At 34.4% G+C, this 8,709-nt stretch overlaps 1 protein-coding gene and 1 long non-coding RNA gene across 3 annotated transcripts in view; one reads left to right on the plus strand and one right to left on the minus strand.

Moving 5' to 3' along the window:
* The window catches only part of LOC142978031 (uncharacterized), a 47,522-nt gene that overhangs the window by 24,616 nt on the left and 14,197 nt on the right, over positions 1–8,709 (minus strand). Inside the window, exon 1 of one of the 2 annotated variants that reach the window (XM_076122252.1) lies at positions 2,922–3,044. The exons of the other annotated variant lie outside the window; for it this stretch is intronic. The gene's annotated coding sequence lies outside the window, so the exon portion shown is untranslated. Of the gene's footprint in view, positions 1–2,921; positions 3,045–8,709 lie in introns of those variants that run through there. 2 annotated transcript variants of the gene reach the window in all.
* LOC142978034 (uncharacterized) overlaps positions 1–8,709 on the plus strand; it is a 33,704-nt gene that overhangs the window by 2,879 nt on the left and 22,116 nt on the right. The window contains exons 3-4 of the long non-coding RNA XR_012959735.1: positions 293–460; positions 5,114–5,207. This is a non-coding gene — a long non-coding RNA (uncharacterized LOC142978034). The remainder of the gene's footprint in view (positions 1–292; positions 461–5,113; positions 5,208–8,709) is intronic.

The following is an 8,709-nucleotide window of genomic DNA, read 5'->3' on the forward strand; positions in this document are numbered from 1 at the left end:
ACAAAAGGCATTAAACCTTATTTCTTATAATTGTCTAATTACAATCTACGATCAGCACTGACAAGGGCTTCTGTGTTCTTGCTAATTTTAATTGATGCTAATGTATACTTGCAATATTATGCCCTTTGGTGTAAAGAATAGAGTTCAAAGTTCAATAGCTGGGTTATTATCGTCTCGTGATCTGCGGCTTATGAACATAACTCAGACTGTAAATTATTATAGTTGTTTATAAAATGTTCGAATAAAACTAATCTTGTAAAGTTTTGTTGATAAAATGATTTTATTTTTCCAGTTGGAACATTCTTGGAAGAAAAGTAGAGGGCGAGTTATATGGCTGCCATTATCACAATGCCTGTAAGAATGTTACCTTACGTTATCACAAGAGAGAATCAAGACTACTACACGTGCACATGTTGGTCCTAAGTTCCTTACGCATGTACAGATTCTCGCAACAATTCTGGTAAGTACCTTCGTAATGTTTCAGAGAAAATAAAATCCGCTACATGGGAAAATAATTCGGTTTTTACAACTATTTACAAAAATTACATGAAGAGAACGTATTATTTAATCTTTATGTCACAAAACCATTACACAAACATACTACGAACTTTCTGTCTCTTCAGTTGAAAGCCATACATAAAAAACAGATATGTATCTACAACAAAAAACCTACATATATATTGTAACTAGCTGACCCGCGCAACTTCGCTTGCGTCACAGAAGAGATAATGGGTCAAGATTTTCCCCGTTTTTGTAACATTTTTTATTGCTACTCTGCTCCTATTGGTCGTAGCGTGATGATATATAGCCTATAGCCTTCCTCGATAAATGGACTATCTAACACTGAAATAATTTTTCAAATCGGACCAGTAGTTCCTGAGATTAGCGCGTTCAAACAAACAAACAAACTCTTCAGCTTTATAATATTAGTATAGATAATTGTAATAATACATTAGAATTTCGCACGTTTTATGCTAAAGACCCCTAAGATCATTTTTCTTCTACTGTACAACCAAAAATACATAGTCCAGTAAAACAAAGTAGCTAACACACGAGTAACGAAGTGTTTTTCCGTTCAAATCAGTTATTTATTTCGGTATCGGTCTTCACAATGGGTAACGAATGACCTGTCGTTGAGGACGCTAATACCACTCATTATGACCCTCGTGTATGAGTATTTGTACGGAAATAATATATTTGAAGTATATGTAGGAAATGTTAGGTAGTAGGTTTTTCTATATTTAGTTCTGGGTTTGGATAAGTACGTTTATATTGAGTCTATTTTGAGCATTCTTACGTTTAATTGTTATTATGTTGTAATTAATAGCTAATATACAAATTCACGCCGTTTGGGTTCGGTTTTCAGTCAAAACTAAGTAAGTTTTGGGTTTTTTGATCTACGAAAGGGACACAAATGTGAAGGAAAAGAGATTAAAGATAATTTATATTTTATATTCTTCAAAATTTTGTAAATGAAGGCAATCTACAAAGAGGTAAAAAAATAGAATTGAATTATTTGCCTTTAAACTAAGTTCCCTCTATTTCACTGCTGGACACTGGCCATGTTTCGATATAAAATAAATCCAATGCGACTTAACGCACCATTAACCGCCTAAATCCTAGCAATCAATTTCATTTGACCAATAAAAGGCTTTAAACTAAAATCATAGGTGGTAATTTAATTCAATTCTAAAACATTTATCAATATTATTTGTTAAACGCAGATTTACCACCACGGCCAGGGTAAACTGCCATGAAACGTCAGGCATTGTAAGGTTAAACGCGTGCTCGCATTAGTTCCCGTATCCCATATAATAAACAACCAATGTGCCATTTTAAAAGTTATAAAAACCAAGATCAAAATTAATGTTTTCAAAACTATCGCGGCTTGTACATATAACACAAATATGCACAACGGGTCTAAATATAATTATTAGCCTCTATTGTCCTACTGTAGGGCAAAGGCCTCCCTTTCCTCTTTCCACCTATATCTCTCTAACCCCCGGTTTCTTAGCGGTTGTTTATCTAGTCAATAGCGTTGAAACTCATATAGAAAAAAAACGTTATTGAATAGATAAACCATCGGTAAATGTACTCAGAAACCTGGTATAAATCTATTGGATGCCAATCTTCAGTATTGGAGTCCAACCCATCTTCTATATTTTATCTAACTCAGGTCTTATGCGTGATGAAAATTTCTAAGGTTATTTACAGCCCGACGTTTCTAAACACTAAAAATCCTTGACTAGGATCTACTTTACTGTACAATGACGTCACACAGCCCATCTCCCATCGTTTAATCTCGCCTATCATGCGGGATTAGCGTGTCATCATAAAATCACCATGCTGACTCAAGCACGGGTATTAAGGCCACGGCTTTTTGCCACCGTAGCGATGACGTACATAATCAATTGGTTTTTTTATTTAAAAAGTAGTGTCATTGTTTTTGTTTGGCTATTGATAGGCGCCGTTCACTTTGATTAGCGTAGGTGACGGTTAAAAATACAATTAGCTAGCTGGTTAGTGGTAAGTATCTCTTTTTTAAGTTCTGGTAGTAAGTAATAAGTAATGTGTGTTTTACCGATTTCGTAATTAGATTTTTCTAGATTTTCAGTAAATTTTCGAGGAAAATGGTACATAATAACTGCTCATTATAAACTATTTCTTAGTGTGTCAATACAAGACTTTTGGATGCAGTTTGTCCCTGTCGTGACAGTATTCTGTATGATTCGTAAAATACGATGTGACATAAAAAAAACAGTATTCCAAAGAACAATATAAAACTTCATATCTTACAATAACTCTACTAATTACTAAATTAGCAACTTGCTAAATTTTCCTCTCCACTTCCAGAAAAATATTAATAAAAACTTAATGGTATTTAATCTTCTGACAAAATTATAGGAAAAATATCTATGTACCTGTTTTTTTTTTCACAATCCACACGAAAACAAATTCAGACACCAACTTCCATAGCTGTCAAAAATTGGCGGCAAAACACAAGTTTATTTTCCCGAGGCACAGGCGTCGCGCCACACAGCCGGCTCACAACAAATGTTTGGCATTCGGACACAAAATGTTTGCGTTGTCAAACCTCTTTTGTAACCATGGCTTGTGGAGGACAGGCAGGTTATTATTTTGTCCATTGTTGCACTCTTTCCGTGTTCTATTCGATTTTTAAAATGGTTTCCTCTATATTTTATGGCGTTATTGAACTATTATGAAATAATTAAAGGTTATCTTTTATGATTAGAACTATTTTCTGTTTAAATTAACCGTATGTAAAGATATTTATAGAGTTATCTATTTGAAACCAGTTTTTTTAATAGACAGGAATAATAATGAACTTTTTTCTTAACATCTTAGTAAACTTGGAATACAATTCGACTGCTTCCGTGGCACAGAGGTTTAAGTAGCCACGCCGCTACCATTGCGTCGGGAGGTCGTGAGTTCGATTCCATGGGACAATTATTTGTCCAATACACAAACAATTGTTTCGGATCAGGTTGTACTTTATGTCCGTTGTTTGTATATTTGTAAAAGTCCCCGCGACACAAGAGCAAATCTTAGCGCGGGAGTTAGTCTTAATTAAAGAAAAAACCATAAAAAAGAGCCACAAAAACCTTTGCCTGAGCCAAACCTTTTAACCTGAGATCATCGAGACGGACAATTTCAGCCATATTTCTAAAGAATTCTAATTTCTTTATCACAAAAATACTTCAACGTTACTTACCAAAATACGACAAGTTAAACACATAGTTACGTAAACGGGAATGCCTCTCTTATCGCAGTGAAACGGCTTATCGCGCAAGTTTCGTCTCCAAATGTAGGTCTTTAGTTGAAGCCGTATTAAAAACCTATTAGGAACAGTGTACGTGACTTTGGAATTCCCACTATTAAAGTTTATGGCTGATCTTTTAGAAAGAAGTTTAGCTTTAAATTAGTGCAAAGTTTCTGTGCAGTTTTATAGCTATTATTAGGTTAAGTTTTCTTTGAAATCTTATCTTCTTGAAAGAGTTTTATTTCTGAAGTTAGGTGCAGACCCTGGTCATTCCAGTGTCAAACAAAAAAACAGGCTAACCCCCAGTTTCCGAGGTACATTTAGCGGTAGTTTATCTATTCAATAGTGTCAAAACTCATACAAAAAAAACGCTATCGAAAAGATAAACTACCGTTAAATGTACTCAGAAACTGGGGGTTATTGATTTACTTTCACGATTATTTTTTCCCGTAACTCACTATTAATATTTAACTACGCGTAGTATTTAAGCTAGGATATATATTTTTAGACCACATTCTATTGAAAAACTACCATCCTCAATATATACCAACATCAAACACCTAGCCTGGCCCGACCAGGCATCAGGTAAACAGGTAAACCACGAGTGAAACAGCGAGTCAAAGCTAGTTAAATATAACTAGATCTTTCACAAATAGCTAGTCATCTCATCACCTTGTCCATCCCTCACATACTTTTAACTTATTGAATTTCATAAATACTTCCTATAATACAATCGCTGCAAGAACGTAGCTTATGGTTTTAAGTAAGAGATCAAACCGCTAATTCTGCTCCACTTTGATCTCTCGTTGAGGTAATAATTACATCACGTGTAGGATTAGTACACGATTAACTCGACGCGGCTAATCTTTGACTGCCTCATAAGAGTTTCATGAGTAGGGACAGATGCGATAGATAAACAATGGTAGTTAAACGTAAAAATAATAGGAGTAGGAAAAAGAGATGAATGAAGTGTAAGTAAGTTTATGTAAAAGTGAAATAAATTGTCACCATACATATATATTAGAGTTCTTTTAATACTACGATGATTTCGAAAAGGTTATTTTATAAATAGTTACATATATCTAGTCAGAAATCTGAGTAAATAGTCTTCGATGCAAGGTTCGGCTGGCGAAAGTGTACAAACTACTTAATATAGAAAATCAGTGACCCAGAGGCTTGCCTTACGGATGATGGCCCTACTATATTTTAAGTAGAAATACATAGAATTATTACTTTTAATCTAAATACATTGTGCATGCGTAGCCTCTCTATAAAGTTGACTAACTAAACTAGATATAAGTAGTTACATCATGTGCTTTTTATTTGTTTCAGAATGATCATCACGGAAGCATAAGCAAAACTACTGATGTAGAGAACTTCATACACTCAAACGCTTATAAAAAGATGTCTCAAATATAATGACACGGTGAGTACTTTATACCTAAATAATGTAATAATAGGACGCCATGACAGCACTCAGCTTTGTATAAAAACATTGGTAATTGACAAGTTAATATGTCATTTCTCATTTCCGCTGTTAGAGTATAAAAACATAACAAATTAACTTTAACTAAATAACATGTTTGAAGTAAGGGAAACCAATGTCCTGTGACGATTTACGAAGGAATAAGAACTGCTTAATTTTCACACATTTACACTATCTATATTGACATAATCGTCGGTTAACGATCAATGGGTTAAGCAACCTTTATCCCGAAGTGCGTCCATTTCCTAGATGGGTAGCTTCTTGTAAAAGCAGATAGCGTAATAGCGCAGCGTAAATAGTATTTGTGCAAAGTAATAGACGTTTTACGGCTTGAATATCTTTGACAATACGTTGCCCACTGGTCCAGAAACCTTTCATTAAAGAAAGAACACTAGAAAATTAAGTTACAGACTAAGAGTAATAATCTTTGAATCTAAACTTCATCAATAAATCAAAATGTTAAATTAACTTATTGATACACATACATAATATTAGGTCGGGCAAAATGTCTTTCCGCATTATAGTATGTATGAACTTGTAATAAAATCTCTCTGGCTTCAAGAATCACGAATAAGTACATGGTTCATTAGGTTTCTTTCAATGAGCTCGTGAGGTACCCAAATATCGAGCTTTTTTGTGTAGAGAAAAGATTTTATAAGAAGTGCATACATACTATAATGCGAAAAGACTTTTTCCCCGACCTAATATATCAACAGTGTCCCAAATTATTTCCCAATGTTGCCCACAGTAGCATGTAACACACAGTCAGAATAATCAGTGCACCAACTTAGTTGGACAGTTGCTGGGCACGCTCGGTCTCTGCGGAACAAAGTTGGAGACCCACTGCGAGATGATTCATCTGTCGTATTAAATCATGAATATTGGCTACTAAACTACATTTCATTAGTTAACTTATGTTTCTGAATATTTCTAAAAAAAGAATGATCTATTCTGTAGTTTTATAATAAAATAATTCACTAATGCATTTGAGCACTATGAGCATTTCGTCAGGCCAAAAGCAGCGCTTTTGTGTTCCAATCGCCACTTTTAGAGATAAACGCGTCCAGTAAAATAATATTTAACTTTATTATATTAAACATAAAATAGCTTTAACCTATTACTCCCACTGCTGGGCGAGGGTCTTCTTCCGTAATGAGGGAGGGGAGAGGCTTTGTCCATCACGCCGTCAAAGTGCAGTTTAGGGACTTAATTATGTATTTTACTTAATTATTAATTATTATACTTGTATAGATTAAATATTGCTTTACTACAGTTGACTCCAACTAAAACTAAATCAGAATAGCTAAGTATAGTCATAAAAATCTATTAAAGAACCAATTCGCGAAGCAATAAAAGAAAATTCACTCAGTAATTTTCGTTTTCACATAACACTACAGCGAATAGGTTCATTTAATTCAGCGCGAACGTCGGTGTGAAACTAAACGATCCATTTGAACTTACTCCATTATTCTCGAGTGAATGTGAATTAACATTTTACATAGTGTTGTTCGACAAACTTATGAATTCGTGAGGTTAGTGTACGCGGTAATTAGGTTATAAAGAATTCTGTAGAATGGCAGTATTATTGTGATGGTTCGACAATGAGGCAAACTTTTTCACTATCCGTACTCAGCTATGGGAGACCACTATTTCGGTCTGTATGAAAAAGTATTAGATGTGAATTACATAGAACATAGGTAAAATGAGTCGTATTTAAAAACTTAACAGTAAACTGGGTTTCATGTGTTCAGAAATGAGTAAAGAGAGTATACAGTATACAGAATATATGTATTACTTATGTAAGGACTTTTTTCCTTTGAAGAACTATAATAACATGAAAGAACTAGTAACAGTTTTGGATGAATCATCATCAACTCTATACATTCTCTGACGTGTGAATAGTTTTCATATTTCTCGCTCTACGGGTTACGAAAACTGTTAATAGCTTGGCAGAAGTTTTAAAGAAATGCCCTAAAAAATTGTAAAGATGGAGCAATGAATTCATCGTGGAAGGTTTTAGCAACATAGTGAAATACTTAGTTGAAGCAGTTTCGCGCTCAGATTACTATCTCGACACAGCCCCTTATCTAGGGAACTTACACCCTGGGGGCGAAGCGAGGCACATGTCATAGCTAAATTACAGAAGTATAGGTTCATGTAAAATAATGAATAATAAAACTACCAAGCTTTATTATAATTCTGAATAAAACAATTGTGCGAGAACTGAACCTAATGTTTTACGCCACTGTTACACGTGTATTTGGTATATATGTGTTGTTCCTTGTAAATTAATAAGTGGGATTGATAAGAACGTATAAAATAAACATATCACTAATTCTTTACACTCAACAAGTATTTGCTTCACACAGATATCGAAACCACGACATCTATTCTATCTTTACAACAATAGCTGTCAATTACATTTACATCTAAATCATTCTACTATTCGCCCGTAGTAGCGACCGTTTTCCAAAAAAACCTTCACGTTTATAGCTTAATCATCAATTACAAAGTCAACACGCCAACATTTAACCTACTGGCAGCTTCACAGTGGCGTTAAATTCAGCGATTCAGCTAAAGCTCCCAACTTGCCTTTTGATATAGTATGAATAAGTTGGCGAATAATGAGTGAACGGAACGACTTCCGAACCCGCCGTAGCGCCTCTAACCCGCCTCTAACCCGCCTGTAACCCGCCTGTAGCCTGCCTATAACCCGCCCCACAGAGTGTTTGATTTCATCTGATTATTACGTTGCTAAGCGTTCATATTTAACTACTATGAATTATAACTAGAATTCTAGTAAGATAGATGCGTGGAATTTAATTTAATATCTGCTGTCTTACTAATAAACCTTGTAGGTCTGATAAGATTTTAAGTACAGTATTTTGTCACCTTCAATATGTTTTAAAACAATACACAAGTGGAAAAGTCAATACTCGGAATCTAGTTAGTTTCCACAGCGTGACACAAGACAGCTAGTAGACAGTCTTTTTCGTGATGCATACTTTTGCTGTGTTACTTTATTTTTCAAAAAAGATTTCTGGTCCTGGTCCAACTTTCAAGTCAACTCACACATCTAGTTTTATCGAATCGGATGTTTTGATATTTGTCTTGGCTTATTCAAAAGATTTAGTTTTATTTGGTTGTTTATGTATCTTTATGTATGTTTTTAGAAGAATATAAGTATGTTTATCAGTCATTTGGTTACCAAAGTACAAGCTCTGCTTAGTTTGGAATCTAATGTCCGTGTGTGAGTTGTCCTATGATATTTATTTATTATTACAAAATACTTTTTTCAGTAGAAAGGTTAAAAATTCAACACAAAATTCAGACAAGTTCCCAAAGGTGTGTCTCGTATCGTACAATGCCGCCGTCCTGCTATTGCATCATTTATTTTAAAGACAACTTAACTTCCGCTAGTCAATAGATAACAAATTACATA

Source organism: Anticarsia gemmatalis, chromosome 13, assembly GCF_050436995.1.
Source record: "Anticarsia gemmatalis isolate Benzon Research Colony breed Stoneville strain chromosome 13, ilAntGemm2 primary, whole genome shotgun sequence".
NCBI classification, from domain to species: Eukaryota; Metazoa; Arthropoda; class Insecta; order Lepidoptera; family Erebidae; genus Anticarsia; species Anticarsia gemmatalis.